General features: G+C 38.8%; 1 protein-coding gene and 1 long non-coding RNA gene across 4 annotated transcripts in view; one reads left to right on the plus strand and one right to left on the minus strand.

Annotated features, from left to right (window-relative positions):
* Nucleotides 1-12,232, plus strand: part of LOC132015920 (uncharacterized) — a 178,263-nt gene extending 166,031 nt beyond the window's left edge. For all 3 annotated transcript variants that reach the window (XR_009403823.1, XR_009403822.1, XR_009403821.1), the window contains exon 4: nt 9,558-12,232. This is a non-coding gene — a long non-coding RNA (uncharacterized LOC132015920). The remainder of the gene's footprint in view (nt 1-9,557) is intronic.
* The window catches only part of UMAD1 (UBAP1-MVB12-associated (UMA) domain containing 1), a 217,526-nt gene that overhangs the window by 75,671 nt on the left and 122,143 nt on the right, over nt 1-19,712 (minus strand). The window lies entirely within an intron of this gene.

Raw genomic sequence — 19,712 nt, forward strand, 5'->3', positions numbered from 1 at the left:
TCTAGAGACTCTATGTATTCTGCCTTTTCTAGGATAAAAGGCTGAATTATATTTGAGTTATTTGAGGAAATAAGCAAGGGGTGGTCATTAGGGTATCCTTATGATCCTAATCTATTGGGTGAATTGGGTCAAGGGAAGAGAGGAATAGTGGTGAAGATGAACACTCAGTATAAGAGATAGAGAAAAGGAGAGAAATCCTCAGTGATGGGAAAGGAACTCCAATACCTATTCGGGTTACCCAGAGGAGACTTTTTGGCAGGAGAGGGGGTAAGGGAATGCCCTCACTCCTTAGGCCTCCTTCAGTGTGGAGAAGTTCTACTAACATTAACCCCAGGCCTCTCTCTGTTCCCTAATCCATGGCTTTGTAATTTAGGGGGCCTTGCACATGTGGTTTCACCCCTACTTCTTCCCCTTCTCTTGAGAATGGGAGGACCATAGACAGCACATGGCTCTGTCTGCTCTAACCCTCTATAGGGACCTTCTCCCCACCCTGAAAAACCTGCCCTAGCCCAGCATTCTGTAACTAGAGGAAGCTCAATCTAATTCTGGGATTCAGAAAGCCATTTGGTCCTTGATGGAAGCCACATTCTTTACTGCTTAATAGGTAGTAAAAATGAGAATCTGGTCTTTATTTGATTGGGTTTTTTTCCCCCTAATTGATTAAATCTTATCTGGAGAAGAGAGGTGTTACTATTGGAAGGCCCTAGGGTCTAACTGGACTGGGAATGGGCTGATATGGACAGGTCTGGAGCCCACCTAAATATGAAGAGCTGTGAATACAGAAAACGGTTTTATTTCCTTTAACTAAAGAAGAATTACATAAAACTGAGTATCTCAGAATGCGGTCTACAAAACACTAGTTTTGAGGGGTTCACGTGGAAAAAAACATGTCTATGGTCAAAAGTATGAGAAAAATCTGCAGCATGTGTTTCCTTCCAGTTGATTTCCAATTTACTTAAACATGTGAAAGGCTCTCAGAAATTCTTCAGTAAAGAAACTTTAGGGGTGCCTGGGCGGGTGGGTCAGCTGCTTAAGCATAAGACTCTTGATTTTTAGCTCAGGCCATGATCTCAGGGTGGTAAGATCGAGCCCCACATTGGGTTCCATGGTGGGTGTGGAACCTGCTTGGGATTTTCTCTCTCTCACTCTCTCTCTCTCTCTCCTTCTGCCCCTCCCTGTCCTCTCTAAGGAAAGAAAGGAAGGGAGGAAGGAAAAACTTTAAAACCCCTTTTCACAATATATTTGACTATGGAGCATTTTATTCACCTATTATTCATTAAACATCTTCCAGAGGTCTATGAACACGCTGTGAGAAATGCTGATAGAATGTTTCTGAAGTTAAAAATTGATTATAAAATATATCATTCTTACTTGATTCTTCAGAAGACCCTCAAAATTGTCCCATTTGTTATTCAGCTTTCAAACATTCATTTTCCACAGTGCTAATCTACACTTATTTTCTTTTGGCGATCTTTTCACAACTCCCTGTCAATTCACTCAATGGCATTTGGGGCAAACTATCAGTATGTGACTGCATTCTACACATAATTCTGATTCCAGAACAGGTGATAATCTATGGAGGAGAACAGGGGAGCCAGCACCTTGAAGACACAGGAGAAAGCCCCAGTGATCAGAAATATCTCCCCGACATATTCCACAAATTAGAGATTCATTAGGGTTAATGAGCTCCTCTTTTAAAATGCAAATACCCTCTGGGAGTGTTTGCTTATTAGTCATTCACCAAGTGAAGTAGTGGAAAGAACAGTGGAATGACCAGTCCATTAACTCCTTTTCATTCTTTAGTCACACACTCATTATACAAGGCGGCCTGGCACTGTGGCAAGGGAATGGCTCTGGAATCTGACAGAACTCGGCTCAAATCCTTTACCAAATCCATGACCTTGGGCAAGGTACTTAACTTCTCAGAGCCTCAATTTCCTCATCAGAAAAATGGGAATAATGAGACATAATGAGGCTGCTATGAAGACTGAATGAGAAAACATGTTAAATGCTAACTGGGGGGAAGAACAGGGTGGAGTTCGGGCAAGATAAAGGTTTCATCCTTAGTGCTGATTTCATCCGCCTTCCTGCCCTTGTCACCGGGCTGTTGTTGCCTATACCCTCCCAAAGGAGAAAGGACAGGAGAGGCCCTCGTGTGTCATCTCATTTAGTGCTCTTGGCAGTGTTGTGAGGTAGGCTTTATTTTATTTACGTAAGAATGGCAGGCCTGCTGTTGGAGTCCAAGCCCACCGCCGACAATGCCAAATCATTACATAATCTCACGCTGCTTCTCGTTACTTATCAAAACTTAAGTTATCTAACTCAGCTTAATACATTTTACACTGGGGTCTCTTCCAGATCTGATTAGTTTTCCCTTCCACAGTTTCCCATACTATCCATTTTACTCCCTGTTTTCCACTGTAATGAAGAAAGGAAGAAGAGACAAAAAGCAAAAGTACTAACTGCTGAAGACATGTCCTGCCCAGGAGCCCACTGCTGTCAGGTCAGGATTCTGAAGACAACTGTTATAACCCCATGAGAAAATGAGCCAAGAGGAACAGCTAAGCCATGGAGGGAGGAATGAAGTTAGCAAACAAAAATGGGAAAGGTTCAAGCTGACTAGGGATGAAAGAAAAACAAATTAAAATGACACCAAGACTATCTTAGATTAGTACCCCCCAAATTATTACACCCAGATTCACTAAGGATGGACTACAACTAACACAATGGCATCGTTCTGACAATGAGGTGAACTCTTACTTGATAGACATCTGTTGATTTGACTGAGGTGGGTGTGGTGAGAGGGGTGGAGAAGAAAGTTCTATATACACACTTACCAAGGGCTTATAAAAAGGAATTATAAATGAATGTTAAAATATGAAAAAAATCTACTTTTTATATTAGTGTGGATCTTAACTTTAATACATATTGATATATAACTTTTAGGTAGACATCATGTTAGATTTTAATTTTCTGACTGCTGTTAAAATCGCACAGCTAAAATCTTGCTTACTCCTTTAAAAGCTTAGGGGCTGTGGAGGGAGACAAACCATAAGAGACTCTTAATCTCAGGAAACAAACTGAGGGTTGCCGGGGGAGGGATAGGGTGGCTGGGTGATGGACATCACGGAGGTGTGTGCTATGGTGAGTGCTGTGAATTGTGTAAGACTGATGATTCACAGACCTATACCCCTGAAACAAATAATACATTATATATTAAAAAAAAAAAAAAAAGAAAGAAAGAAAAGAAAAGAAAAAGCTTAGGGGCACATGAACAGTGAAAACACATTTACTCAAGAAAGTAGGAATATCAGCAAATCCAAATGAGGTCAGACCCACTGATCAGTCTTACTGGCCCGCTCTTAATTAACTTGTCGTAGGAGTCCATGGATGTCTTTAGTTCTGAGTATTGTTACTTTGTAGCTAGGGGTAATAATTTTTCTGGAAGATCTTAAAGCAACCAAAAACATCCATTCAGCTTTAACACTATGAGCTTCAATACTTTAAACCTAGGCATTCTTACTTTTGGACTGGAAGATGAGAAACACAAAAGACACCCCCCCCGATTAATTTTGTACACTATTGCATCACACTGTACAAATCTTCTTCAGAGGATTTTTGTTACTATCTATCCTAAATCAGAGTAAACTTATATACTGTGAGAGTACATTCGGCTCACCATTCCTGACTCTGGATCCCAAAATGCTGGGGAAAGAAAGCTTCGTAAAGGGCTGCTCTGAGCCTCCATGGACAATAGCTTCTATAGGCTCTATGAAAACAAACAGCACTGACACAAAAAGGATTTTCAGTGTGTATGGCTTGAAGCCAAACTTTGTAAAGAGAAAAGAGTAGGCTCACTCTCCTAGGTTATCTGGTATCCTGAGACACAGACTCAAACGTGCTGCCTGTTGTGGGTAAAATGATGGCATCGACCTATCACTAATAATGCAGCCTTGGGGGGAGAGATATGGACATCATATCACTCACCATTGGGAGTGTCATCTACTTTCCAACCAACAGAATACACTTGTGAAGTTACTGGTTGGTGTCAAGAGTTCTGCTCAGTCAGTTTTCAACATAGAAAAACAAGTGAAATCAAAAGGGTATTTCAAACATAGCATCGGAGATATTAGGTACGTAAGCTTCTCTTGCACTTGAACCTGAATTCTTAGATTAGTTTAAAAAAAAAGGGGGGGGGTGTTAGTGTAGTAGAAAACTGCAAAGAAAATCTCTAGCAGAAATGAGCACAGTATATGAAATAGAAGTTTCAAGTTAAGTTTCATTCATTCAGGAAATTTATGTTAAATACCTGCTATGTACCACATATTATGCTGGGCACCACGTAAACTGGCGCAATCCTATCCCCACCCTTGCGTCATTTACATTTTCCTAGAAGGGATTTCAACTGAGCAAAAGTCAGTCACAAAAACTGGCTGTAGAAATGAGCCAAAACCTAAAAATTATGGGAGTGCCCAATCACTTAAGGATAGAAATTTGTATGGAGCACTCTGTGAAAAGGTGGCCAGCGATGACAAAACCAAACTTCCTTACCACAGTTTGCCTCCACTCCACCCACAGCTCCTTTCATTTTTTTTTTAAAGTATGTCATTAGTATTACTTTTAATGGCAGTCAAATATTAAACACACTCTTGTGTTACCCAGACATTTGAAGAGAATATTTCTGAAAACACATCAACATTATTTGAAGAAAAGTTGATATTTAAAAAAAAAAAAAAAAAAAAAAAGAATCCCCTGCAAATCACAGATCACAATCAGAAGCAAAGCCACACACAGCAGATATGATAGGGGGCGCGATCTGATAACTTAATCAAGACAAGGAGTTTGATTTCAAAATGCTGAAGAACCTGGTTGGTTTTACTGAAGATGTCACACTTGTCGTTTGGTCATACGGCATAAATGTATAAAATTACCGTCCCGAGGGCTGCAATACACTGTGTCGTATTTAAAATGTTCACTTAAGAAAAAGATAAGTGGTCCCTTTAAGAATTCAGGTAAACCTAGACACCACAAGGCTAAGGGAGGAAGTCCTAACCTGCTCCCTGGCCCCAGACTGAAGCAGACAGACAGCAACAGTGAATTGCCCCTTAGTATACTGAGGAAGAAAACACCTTGAATAAAAAAGGGCCCAGATCAAAGTTTAAGGTTGCAAACTCAGGCCTGGACATCCTTTGTTATATTTATAAAACTTTTAGCTGGGCTACAATATATAGACAGAGAGGGCAAGAAAGTGTGTCACGGGATACCCTGGGATGATAAGTGTGTCACGGGATAGCCTGGGATGATCACGTGCCAAAGGAAAGCAGGGGCTGAAAGTGGCAGGGAGAAGAGCCTTCAAATGCAGAAATAAGAGGAAAATTCTGAGACCTTTCCCTGCCACTGAGGCAGTACATCTCACATTTCAGTGTGCATGAGAATCACCAGAAATGCAAATTCTTGAGTCTCACAAGACATTTAGTCTTGTGAACTCTGGTGAAGCACCTCAAAACTTTTAACAAGGATTCCATGAGATTCTAATGCAGCTGATTCATGAACAACACTTTGAAAAACACCGAAGCCGACTTAGATAACCTCACACGGCTGGCAGATTACCATCTGCCCAATTTCTGGAATGACTGCCCCCCTTTCTTCCCTCTTTCCTTCCCTCCCACATTGTTTAAATAGTTAAGAGTCCCTATCTCTGTGTTAAGGTTGGGGCTCAATACGATAAGTTCTTCCAAGATCTGAAAGCAGGGTCTTGAAGAAATATCTGTGTGTCCATGTTTAGAACAACAGCATTCACACACAAGAGCCAAAAGGTGAAATCAACCCAAGTGTCCATCAACAGACGAACAGATCAGCAAAATGTGACACATGCAAACACTGGAACATTACTGAGCCTTAAAAGGAAGGGAATTCTGATGCACGCTACAACACGAGTGAACCTTGGAGACATTATGCTAAGTGAGTTAAGTCAGTCCTAGAAAGACAAATACTTTTTGATTCCATTTAAAGGAGGTGCCTAGAATAGTCAAATTCATAGAGACAAAGTAGAATGGAGGCTGCCAGGGCAGGAAGGGAGAGGGGAATGGAAAGATGTTCAATTGGTATTAGACTCTGAGTTTTGAAAAGCAGGGTTTATGCGTCTTTTACCACAATTAGTTATAAAACATTAAAAAATTTTTTATTAATATATAACATATTATTTGCCCCAGGGGTACAGGTCTGTGAATCATCAGGCTTACACACTTCACAGCACTCACCATAGCACATACCCTCCCCAATGTCCATCACCCCACCACCCTCTCCATACCCCCCTCCCCCCCATAAAACATTTTTAAAAGATTAGTTTATTTTAGAGAGTGACAGAGAAAGAGCACAAGCTGGGGGAAGGGATGGAGAGAGAGATGGACAGACGGTCAAACAGACTCCCCTCTGAGCAAGGAGACTAATGTGGGGCTCCATCTCATAAGCATGAGATCATGACCTGAGCTGAAAACAAGAGTCAGATGCTCAACTGACTGAGCCACCCAGGCTCCCAAATATAAACCATTTTTAAAATAAGATGGTCATCCTCTATTTAGAACAATAAAATGGTGGAAGCTAAAATAGGTCTACTATTGGCTAATACTGTATTTTACAATTTATTATAGTTTCATTATAATATGTGTTTTCATATACATTAGTCTTTATTTCATCTTCTTGTTCTTTTAATAAATACACATATTTAAAGAAAAAAGGAAAGATCATGTGAAGGAAATTGTGTGTTTTCTGTCCCTCTGCCCCAGAACTGGTTATGGTTCCATAAGGAGCCGGGCTATAAGAAATAGTCTGACCAGCGGCCCAGTTACAATACATTGCTTTAAAAAAAAAAAAGAACCAATGTTAGGAGAGCACACTTTGGCTACTCCGTATAAGTACAGTAAGATCATTTCTGTTGACATGTATCTGCAAGCTTGTATGTCCTTACATCACCAGGAAACATGGTGGTAGTGATAGTATATATCAATATACTAATAAATCTCAAATGCTGGTTATAAAAATGGAAATTTTGGAATAACTTGAATCAAGAAATCTAAGCTTTAAAGCACTCGCTAAACACAAGAAACAATGACAGAGTACGCAACTTCACAGTTAATATGCATATCCTTTAATGATCCGAAGCAAAATACCTCAACTTCCTTTAGGGAAGAGGCATTTTTCAATCACCTTAAACCATGATGTCACTAGGATGAGGAGGGGGGTTGCAGACAATAGAATCCAGGTGTTTAGGGGATGAGATTCAATATCAACAAATCCCCTATAAAATGCCCACTGCTGGCCTGTGCTTTTCGACCTAAATCCCACTTGTGGGATTGATGGAGTTAATGGAAGGAAGAAAGAGTAACAGGGTAGAAAGCAGAGGACAAATCAGACTTTAAGAGCCTGCCACTGGCTCCTAGACTAAATCCTAGTCTAAGAACTGGAACAGGGACCTCCAGAGCTCCAAAATAGGTTGACGGCACAAAACCAGCATGGTCAAAAGGCAAAAGCCCATTAAGAATGAAGAATCACCATGATTCTTCATGAGCAGTGGGCTTGGCTGAACCGTAGGAGAATCTGCTTCATTACAGCGCAAAAAGTGACGATGAGAAGAGCAAGAACCATTCTGTGCCTGAGATGTTCCTCAACCCAGACCTCAACCAGTTAATATGTATTCAGTCTTTACATCTCAGCTTCAGCCTCCCAAACCCATGCCCCTTCAGTGCTCCCATGTGTTCTTCTTCTCCAAAGCGCTTCCCACATTTGCAGTCATTTAATTGTACATACTCTCTTGTTTAGTTAGCTGTTGTTCCCACTAGACTGTTCCACCAAGGCAGTGATGTGTTTATTTTATTGGCCACAATATTCGTGGCATCTAGTACAGTGGCTGGTACTAAGTATGCACATGGCAGACACTTACATAATGGCTGTTTTCTTTTCTTTCTTTCTTTTGTAGCAGAGAGGCAGGCGGGAGTGGGGTGGGGAGCAGGTTCCCTGTTGAGCAGAGAGCCTGATGCGGGGATTGATCCCAAGACCCTGAGACCATGACCTGAGCTGAAGGCAGAGGTTTAACCCACCGAGCCACCCAAGCACCCCATAATGGCTGTTTTCTGACCGATGCATCAGTGCCAAAAGGCCAGTGGCAGATAGCCTGAGACAAATACATTTCTGATGAAACTACGGAACAAATAGAGGAAGCTGAAGAGGATGCACCATGACTGGTAAAAAGAAAGTTTATCATAGCAGTGAGAACTGAGCGAAAGGTAGAACAAAAGGCTTAAGCAGAGATCAATACGCACAGCTCTAATGTAAAGTTTGGACAGGACTTCAGCAATAAGGAAGGATGAGGTAGACCAGCTGTGAAATACTTGCAAACACTTCCCAGCAGTTTGTTAAGGATAGAACAAGGACAAAGAGTCAATAGTGACTTTGAAGCCAGAGAAGAGGTTTTACTGGGTTCTGTGTAGTTACAGTTAGTTTGAGATAATGGCATGAAATAGAAGTGGTAGCTGGGATGCCAAAAAAATTCTGATAAAATATTTTTATTTATCTTAGTGTACTTAATGCTGTTTTTAAGTTTTTCCCACTGATGTGTATTTAATAAATTTTAAAATACTTTAAGAAAAAAAAAGTACTCCCCCAAATTAAAACAAAAACATAGTGTCACATTAGAATACACACTAACATTTTTGTGGCATAAAATGTCTCTCAAAACAGTTGCAATGTTAAAAAAAAAAAAAAAAGCAACCTACAGTTCTTTCAGTTTGTAAAGAAGAAATCACTTGTTTCAAGACCAGTTAAACAGTAAAACCATTTGCCATTTTAAAGTTACGAAAACTGCATATGGTTTATGTGCTTTAAACTTACATTTCTAATTTATTTCTACCTAATTCCACAGTATTGCTCAGTTTCATAAATCTGATATTCTTGAAATCAGAGTTTGTTTATTAAGTACTCACTATATATTTATATCTTCATGACTCAGTGATTTCAAATAAATTCAGTAGTCTTCTGGGGGCGGGTTTAGCAAAATTAGGATTCATCTGGACATGCGCCCAATTGCAACAAATTAAAAAAAAGAAGAAGGTCCAATCTCAAAGAGCTTCCCTTTTTTCTTTTTTCTTTAGGGCTTAAAGGATAGGACAGAAAAGGGAACATATTAACCAACCAGCTCTGTTATGCAAAGCCATCCCAGAGTAGTTGCTTCATTCCAATCAACTTGTCTTAATCAAATTCCTTCTCTTCTCCAACTCACCTACCCTATCCGCCTCCAGACTTTTTTTTTTTTTTAAGATTTTATTTATTTATTTGACAGAGAGATCACAAGTAGGCAGAGAGGCAGGCAGAGAGAGAGAGGAGGAAGCAGGCTCCCTGCCGAGCAGAGAGCCCAAAGCAGGACTCGATCCCAGGACACTGAGATCATGACCCGAGCCAAAGGCAGTGGCTCAACCCACTGAGCCAGCCAGGCACCCCCCGCCTCCAGACTTTTAAAAAGCAAACTTCCCTCCTGAGACTAACAGATTCTCTCTCTTCACCAGACATCAGCCCTCATGAGAGACAAGGGTCCTGGAAACCAGAGCACGGGGCAATCCCAATTGAAGAGGAAGAGCACGAAGTAGCTTCCCACCAAGGCTTCCTGAGGAGGAAACTACGGAATGCTTCTCTGTACAGTGCCAACTGGTCTGTAGGCCATGCGTCTACTTATGCATGACAGGGCAAAAGACATCGGAAAGGAAACTATAAAGAATATGGTTTCTTAAGCCTGATTCCGAGATAATAGCAAATAGTGGACTTAGTAAGAAGTTTGTCAGACAGGGAGGCTGTATATAGAAGGAGTAGGATAAAGAGCTGGAGAACTTGGGTTGGTTTAGGCCGAGTTCTCAGAATAGTAAATGGACCCATATTCAAACATCAGTAGACAGCAGAAACGTTCTATGGTCTGAATGTGTCCCCTCAAAATTCATATTTTGAAATCCTAACCCCCAAAGATGATGATACTAGGAGGTGGGGACTTCAGGAGTGCTTGGGTCACAATGGTAGAGCCCTCAGGAACGGGGTTAGTGGCTTATACAAGTGCCTTATGCAAGAGACCTTACACATATAAGTATACATAAAAGTGCCTTATACAAGAGACCCCACAGAGGTCCCTAGCCCCTTTCACCATGTGAGCACAGGGCAAGCAGACACCTGCTCTGAACCAGGGAGAGGGCCCTCACCAGAAAGTGACGGTGCCGGCTGGTGCCTTGATCTTGGACTCTCTAGCCTTCAGTATCCTGACCAGTAAACTTTTGTTGTTTATAAACTATCCAATCTGGTATTTTGTTATAGCAGTTCAAAGGGACTAAGACACATTCCAAGGTTAAAATAAATAATTAGTTGGGACATATCTGTCATTTCTGATTATCCAAATATCTGATATTTCCCTATCAGACTGATGAGCTAATATTTTTATTTCCCAATATCTATGGGCAGAACACTTTTTTTTTTTTTTAAGTCAGTCAGTCGACCTAGCTATCCATCAGCCTATCCATCCATCCATCCATCCATGTCTTTCTTCATCCTTCTCTCCCCTCCTGAGGAATTGAGTCCCAACAACTAGGCAGTGGCAGGACTTCACGACCCAACTAAGCAGGGGAAGATGTGGGGGAGGGGTGGCAGCAATGGCCTGGTTTAGGCTACTGGAATACAAGCAGGGTGAAGATGGGCCTGGTTCATCTCATAGTGCCAGAGTGTGCTCCAAGAGTGAGGAGGACGGTTTGAAGGGGCCCCCTCGGGGTGCCTGGGTGGCTCAATCGGTTAAGCATCTGCCTTCTTCTCAAGTCATGATCCCAGGGTCCTGGGATTGAGCCCTACATCAAGCCCCACATCCTTGCTCCATAGGGAGCCCGCTTCTCCCTCTGCCTTCCACTTCCTTGCTTGGGCCCTCTATCATTCTGTCAAATAGGTAAGTAAAATCTTTGGGGGGGGGAGAACAAAAAAAAAAAGGAAATTAAGGAGCTTCCTCTGGGCAAGTCTGGGATATTTTAAATATCAAAATGAATAATGGTAATATCAGATTGCAATCCATTAAAAATATCCATAAATGATAAAATAATTTTTAATATCCATGCACCCAGGCTGACATAAATAAAAGAGTGACTAAATAAAAAAGAAAAGAAGGGACTCTTTCCTTGCAGTGGAATGCCAACTGATGAATGCAGAAGAAACCAAGGAATTAGAAAAATCACCATTTGGCAACTATCAGAGTAATAATTAATTCAGCCAAGAAGCATAGATAGATGCTAGAAATAGTTGGTGGGAGATTGATATGAAACAAAATATTACATAGTCCAAAACCACCATCCGCCACATACTGATCATAAAGAGAGAATGAGTAATTTTACAGTAGAAAAATCTGGTAGGCATGGCTTTAAGTAAGTGATCACAGTTAACAATCTCCAGTAATGTAAGAAATAGGAACTATGTACTCCCATATCAGATGCAATGAGAAGAACATGTAGCTTCTGTGATATTCCTAATAAAAATACACCACCTAAATCTAATTTCAGGGACATATAGCAGACAAACTCAAACTGAGATATATCTGTCAAAAATAACTTGTCTGTAGTCTTCAAAAATATCTAGATATTGAAAAGTCAAGGACAGACGGAGGAACTATTTCAGACTAAAGGAAACTAAACAGACAGGACAATATGCAATTCTGAATAAGATCCTTCTGCTACAAAGTACATAATTTGAACAAAATATAAATAGGGACCTATGGCTCTGATGGCTAATTTCTTGATTTTGATGACTAAAGTAGGAGATACCCCTGCTTTTAGCAACCAACTGCATGCGAAGGTATTTAGAAGTGATGACACATCACGTTGCTAATTTACTCTCAAATGATAAGACAAAAAGCTGTTTTTGCAGCTTTTCTGCAAGTTCAAAATTATTTCAAAAGAAACAGAAAATAAATGAGGTGAATAATTAGGATGGTTAGAATACATAGATAGGATATAAAGATAGGCAAGAGACAGAGATCTAGGTCAAGGTGGAGATAGGGATCTCGGTGGCTCCCTTAACCCACCAGCCGAAACAGAAGTAATTCTTTACTCTCTGCATCTTTTTACCATTTTCCCTTGTAAATGATGGCACAGTCAAGCAGTATGCACAACTACCCAGGGACGTTTCATACGCAACAAAAACAGTTCAGATCATTGAGCAACCTCTTTCTAAGGCGGGGGGGGGGGAGGGAGAAACTAACTGAAAAATATAATCAGATGATTCAATAACATGTAACCAGGCTGGTCTTGTTTGTTTTCTTGTATGGCACTCTTCCTGAAAAGATTTTAAGCATTTTTTTTCCTACTTTCCATGGAAATTGTGACAACTTCATGAAAGGGATAATGTCTTTCCAACAACTTTCTGAAGGAATATTTTTACTTATTTAGCAGGTAAAGAAAATCATGAGAAAGAGAGGTAAAGTTTCCAGCATCAAAAAATGCCTAAGCGATAGAGCCTGTATTCAAATGAAACTCTGTATGGATTTAAGACCCATGTTCTTCTTAACGTAATTATAAAAGGAAACCGTTTACTCTGAATTTTCTCCCTGAACAATATCCACCGTCAGAATGGCATAGCATCATAGGCAACCTGGATCCATTTATCATTTTAAATTTATTTCACCTTTTTGTGTGTATTGAATTAGAGTAGATGGGGCACAGAGTCTATTTCTGGTTTCACTTTGCTTAACCGGAAGTACACTGACCGTGTACTTTTATGACATTGTGCAAAACAAACCAAATGCCACATGGAACAAGGTGCCTGTTGAAGCAGTTTTGTTGTTGGTTTTTAACTATGTGGTTGGTGTAATTATTTTTGGCTCTTATGTTTCATTTCCATTTTCTCTTAAGGACTTGGAACCAGTTTTACAGCTCTCTAATGAAAGCACATCACTTTACCTCTAAAGTTTCTAAGAGATCATTTCTTAAACCTCCTGGTAGCAAAGCCACGGAAACAACCTTTGAGCTAATTTTTTTTTTTTTTTAAGATTTTATTTATCTATTTGACAAACAGAGATCACAAGTAGGCAGACAGGCAGGCAGAGAGAGACAGGGAAGCAGGCTTCCTGCTGGATAGAGAGCCCAGTGCAGGACTCGATCCTAGGACCCTGAGATCATGACCTGGGCCTAAGGCAGAGGCTTAACCCACTTAGCTACCCAGGCACCCCTTCCTTTGAGCTAATCCTGACTGCTGTCCTCTGTTCCTGCCCGTGAGCCCGTTTTATAAGGGAGATGGGAACATGGTGTCCTTGTGGCCCATTCCTTCTCTCCTCCCAGCCTCAAAGCTTAGTAAAGACCCACAGAAACACACCCTACAGCATCTGCCTTTTGGAAAATAAAATTTCTGTTCTATAGAAGACGGGATTCTTAAGTTCTCATACTCCAACTTACTCTACTGCCATATAGAGATCATGAATTCTTTTTATTTTGACACAGGAAATACGTATTTTAGTAATCCCCACCGTGGCTTAACCGACCACTGAGAGCATGCTACAACTATCTGTAGTTGGTCTGACCTAGTTTCACTTTACAAATGAGATAAGACCATACAACCACCCTGTCTCTTATGAGGATTAAATGAGATACTTAATGGTATTTTCTTAAAAACCAGCAAAACTACCATCTCAAAAGAGGATCTCATTTCTAGATCAGACTTGGCCTGTGCATGTGGGTGTCCACACAAGAGATTATGTACCAGACATTCTGCTATTATTGCTGATGTAGGCACAGAAGGTCAACAATGTGGATTAACTTGGATTAAAGTATTATTTTCTGATTACATTTGTGGTTCAAGTTTCTGTGTACTTAAAACTATTAAGATTACGCTATTAATCTTAAAACTATTAAGATTAAGCAAAACAAAAACAAATAAAAAAGAAAACAAAGCAAAACAAAAAAACAAAAAACAAACCCACCAAAAAACCCTCACACTTAAAATGAGTAAAAAAAGTAATAAGACAACAAATTTACAAGTTAAATTTACAAGTTAAAAAAACTTAGAACTGTTTAAACTAAGAAAAATTATTATATATGCAATAACATGTTTATATGTGACCTAGACATATTTTCTTACCTCTAAGGTGGTAACAAAAAACAGGTGACACAAACACATATATCTCACATGTACATACGTGTAAACATTCACACAAATAGTGTATAAGGAGACAGAAAATCACGAGAAATATCCAGAACAGAAAAGTATAGGTGAATATAGGGAGAGAAATTAGAGGAACTGAAAGATTTCTAGTTTTTCCCTTACTTTGAAGATTTTTTTTCTGATAGTATTAAAAAATTCTTCCCAAACTACTATATTCCTAAAAAGAAATAGAGAAGCAAAATAGAGAACATGGATAAGATAAGAAAAGAAAATAAGAAAAAAAAAATGGAAGTTTAAAAAATGAGAGAGGGTGTCTAGTGGCTCAGTCGGTTAAGCACCTGACTCTTGATTTCAGCTCAGTTCACAATCTTGGGGTTGTGAGATACAGCCCCGTGCTGGGCTCCATGCTCAGCAGGGAGTCTGCTTGAGATTCTCTCCCTCTCCCTCTGCTCCTCCTTCCACTTGTACTTTCTCTCTCTCTCTAATAAATAATTTTTTTTTATAAGTAAGAGAATGGAAAAAAGTAAATTTAGCATAACACGAACAGTAAATGATGTGGTTTTGATTACAGGAGTAATTTACCTACCGTGATGATAGATGTTTTCACATTTAAAAATCTCATTAATTTTATGTTGAACTAAAGTGTGACTTCTTCATTCAAAATATAAGTCTAGAGGAAAATGGTTTGGATTTGGCAGAAAGAATACCTCAATGCATGAAAAAAATGGGGTTTTGCAAATCATCAGAATTCTACAACTCTATTTAAAAATAGTTTTTGAGGTTACTTTTTTCTATTTATCCTCATACCAATTTCTCCCTCTCTGAATTTAGAAACTAAATGGTCGCAAACCCCAAAGCATGAATGGTACCAAATCCAAACAAAAGCTGTTAGCATTAGTAAGAGCTCAACCAGGAGGATAAATACAAAATAAATATATAAAACTCCATAGCTTTCAAATAACTAATTATAAAATATAATGAAATTATCCAATTCATAATGGCCACAAAATATAAAATATGTGGAAATAAAATTTTTTGAAAACCAGGTCCTGGGTGAATAAACTTACAAAACTTTATGATGGAGCATTTAATGAAAATACTTGAATGGGGAATCATCCTGGGTAGGATTATATACATATGTCAATTCTTGCCACATAAATTTAGAGAAATACCAGTAAGGCAATTCCAATAAAATCCTCATTTTTTTCCTCCTGAAGTTGGCAATATATTTTAAAGCTATACCAGTAAAATTTAAAACATAAGAACAATCAGGCAATTAAAAAAAAGAATTAGGGAGAATATTAGTGCTAAATTAATTGAAACAATAATGAACTGAAAAGATCATTGACCATAAAACTCGGAAATGGATCCCAAGATATAAAAGAACTTTTAGTACATTGAGCTCACATCAATGACATTTTACTGAATACCTATGTGCCAGGTGATTTGTTAACAGAAAAGTAAACTGGTGTAATATTTTCAGAAAGCAATCTGACAATATGTATTAAGAACTGTAAAAGAGCTTATATCCTCTTAGTAAATGTACTTCCAGAATATATTCTAAGGGGGTGGTCAGACATTAGTTTAAGTATTTATACATAGAGATGTTCATTATAGGGTTATTTATCATAGCAAAAAACCTAGCAAAAATAGAATTAATAAATTATGGCATATCTATACAATGGAATAATATATACCCATTAACGTTATGTTTGAAAACATTCACGTGTTCACACAATAGAATATTATAAAACAAATAATCAACTACACCTGCATATAATGTGGGTGAATTTCACAATCATTTAATGAAATGAGCAAGACACAAAATGTATACAATGTAGGACTGCATTTACATGCATTTCTTACACATAAAACAATCTATGCTTCAAGAAGTCAGGATACCTTTGGAGAGTTGGGTAAAATGACAGAAAATGGTGGTGGGTTGGGGGATATTCTAGGATTCTGTAATTTCTATTTCTTGATCTAGATGGTAATGACATATGAAAAATCATTGAAATTTAAATTTGTTTCTGTATGCTATTCTATATACATTCTATATGTTCTGTATGCCATTCATCAATAAGAAGGGTTTAAAAATTCATGACATGAAAAAATGTCCACAATATTAAAGCAGGAAGAAAAGCATGCCACAAAACTGTGCATGAATTATAGTCTCAGTTTTGTGAATTAAACAATAGCACAGAAAAATCGCTAGAAGGAAATCGGCTGTTGGGGGTATAAGCAAGGGATTGTGGAGGATTAGAGGAGCTGGTGGAAAACAGAAAAAGACCCCAGTGGTGTCATTTATTAGGAAAGCTTGGTTTGGAGAAGAGATGGTGGTGGCTGAGGGTGTGTGGAGTAAAGGGGGAACCTGTTTAAATTCTGATGGAAAGGAGTCAACAGAGAAAAAAACGTACAGGAAATAAACCAAAAAAGAGCCAATGACGCCTCTTAACAGGCTGGTGAGTATGCACGAAAGAGGCAAACTCAAAAGAAGGGGTAAAAAGGGCTGCTGTATGCACACAGAACAGGTCCTTTTTCCTAGAGTTTTGTAAATTTAACATATCAAGAAGCTTGTCAATTTTCCACTCCAGGTACAACCACTTGCATTCTTCATGAAGCCTTCAGATGATCCCATTATCTGGACCAGGAGATTGCTCTAAGAGCTTTAGCCAGAGGATAATCTATCTTTCTCTTCAAATACTTCAGGCCAAAATAAAGACCGGGTTAAGCATAGTGACAGCAGGTCGCACAGCAAGTACATTTCTACCACATGTTTGCTGTGTAATTTGGGGCAAGTTATTTAACCTCACTGTGTGTGAATGGCTTCATTTGAGAAATGATAAAGACAATAACAGGTTGATAAGAGGCTTAAATGAGATCATCCACATAAAATGCCCAACATCAGAGGAAACCCTCAATAATTATAAATTGCTATCATCATTTTTTCTTAATCTGGGGGCAGAGTTTTTAAGATGTCTTCAGATCTAGAAATAGCAAAACAAAAACTAAGAACATAATGGGTGATGAAGACCAACTAATTCAAGGTAAATAATTTCAGGAGTGAATATGCTTTCTCTCAACTTTTTATTTTAAAACAAGTTAAATCAATAGAAAATCTGATCCTTTGCCCACAGGCTGGCATTCTGCCCAACCCTCAAGGCCCTGGGGCCTCAGTAATGTTTCCCTTTTACCCTTCACCTTTATTAACCAACTGTTAAATTTTGCCCTATTTTCTTTCTCTTTCTCTCTCTCTCTCTCTCTCTTGCCTACAAACTCATATACACAACCAGTGTTGGAGAAGCCAAGACTCTAATCTGTAGGCTCATTATGGAGGAGGGTACATTCCATCTTCTTGTCTGGTGTACAAACAGTCAGCCTTTTTCAGAGATTCTGATTTAACACATAAGACCTAATGTAATACTAAGGCTGCATTAATTGGGAGAACCAATGCGGGATAACACACTTATAGCAGATAAGAAGGTATTTGGGGCAATACCCCCTGGGGAAAGACAAAGGGCTTAGAGCTCTAGTCTAGGTCTGTGAATAAGGAGAAACCAAAGGCTTTCAGAAACAGGCAAGGAAGCCTGACAGAACTGGGTCAGGGGGAGAGTGAGACCTGGCTTTGGGAAATACCCCTGGGTGTGCACAAGGGCATCTCACCCTCAGCTCTATGGAAAAGAACACAGATGCAGTGGGTCTCCACTCCATTTTTAGGCATCCAAGTTATCATATACATCTGGTAGGGAAGCAGAAAATCCAAAGGACACTAAACATTTTGTCTCCAATAATTACACTTCTGGAAACTTATTCCACATATATTAGGCTCAACTGCATAAAATTTTTTTCTAGAGTAAAAAAGTCAGTATGGGCAATTTCACATATTCACATATATTTGTTCATGTAAAAAATGACATACGTATAAGGATATTCCCTCCAGTACTGTTTACAAAAGTGGAAGTCTGGAAATACCTCGTATATAAATATTATGTATATGTGTGTATGTGTGCATGAACACAGGTGTGTGTATTATGTAACTGTCTCTAAATGTATGTATAGAATATATGTATTTAAAGACATAATGGAATATTATGCAACTGTCAAAAAGAATTTAGCGGCTCTCTGCATATCACCTTCAAAATTTAAGACACTGTTAAGCGAAATATGTAAAATATTCAATATAGTAAACTATCTTTTGGATAATAACAAGGAGGAGAGGAACACTTGGGTGGCTCAATTGGTTAAGTATCTGCTTTGAGCTCGGGTCATGATTCCTGGGTCCTGGGATCAAGTCCCGCATTGGGATCCTTGCTGAGTGGGTAGTCTGCTTCTCCCTCTGCCTGCTGCTCCCTCTGCTTATATGCTTTCTGTCTCTGACAAATTTTTTAAAAAGCGGAGGAGCATAAAAAAATATATTTGCATTTGCTTATATACGTATGAAGAAACTCTGGAGGAATACACAAGAAATTAATAATTGTTGGGGCGCCTGGGTGGCTCAGTGGGTTAAGCCTCTGCCTTTGGCTCGGGTCATGATCCCAGGGTCCTGGAATCGAGCCCCGCATCAGGCTCTCTGCTCAGCGGGAAGCCTGCTTCCTCCTCTCTCTTCTGCCTGCCTCTCTGACTACTTGTGATCTCTGTCAAATAAATAAATAAAATCTTTAAAAAAATTAATAATTGTTTACTTTTGAGGAAGTACGAATTGTGAAGTAGAAGAAATCTTTGGGAGATGACTTTTCATTGCTTCCTTTGTTATGTATTTTTAACCATGTGTATGTATTATCTAGTCAGAAAAATTTAAGTAAGAATCTTGGAGAAAAAAGTTAAGATATTCGATGTTCAGATGGGGAACCAGCAATTGGAAAATGATTCTTGATGTGTTTTCTATCTACAACAATGCAACATTAAGTTGTATGTATGATTTTATCTCAATAAAATCAGTTTCTAGAGTCTGTGTGATAAACATTACTGTAGAGTTAACATATAAAAACACTGATGGCTTCCCATCAGAGAACACAAAAATACCTAATTGGCTTTCTAAAAAAAAGAAACTTTTTATTTTGATATAATTATAGATTTATTAGTTGCCTATTATACAGTTACACAAATAGTATTGAAAATTCCCATGTAATCTTCACTTCGTTTTCCCCCATGGTTACCATCCCTAAACCCTGGCAACCAACCACCAATCTGTTCTCCATCTCTATACCTTTGTCATTGGAGACTATTACATAAATGGAATCGTATGGTCTGTAATCTTTTCAGATTGGCTTTTAATTATTTTTGCAACCTCAATCCCCATATTTCATTTTCTCATATGCTTTTTTTTCTTTTTAAAGTCAGGGTTATTGAGGGACAATTTACATGTTGTAATATTCATCCTTTTCAGTGTGTAGTTCTATGAATTTTTTATAGTTTTATTGTGGTATAATTAATGTATAACAGACTGCACATTTTCAAGTGTCAAATTTGATCAGTTTTGACATATGTATACATTTGTGAAAGCATCATCACAATCAACATAATGAATATATCCATCACTCCTCCAAATTTCC

The sequence above is a fragment of the Mustela nigripes genome, chromosome 4 (genome assembly GCF_022355385.1).
Source record: "Mustela nigripes isolate SB6536 chromosome 4, MUSNIG.SB6536, whole genome shotgun sequence".
NCBI lineage: Eukaryota > Metazoa > Chordata > Mammalia > Carnivora > Mustelidae > Mustela > Mustela nigripes.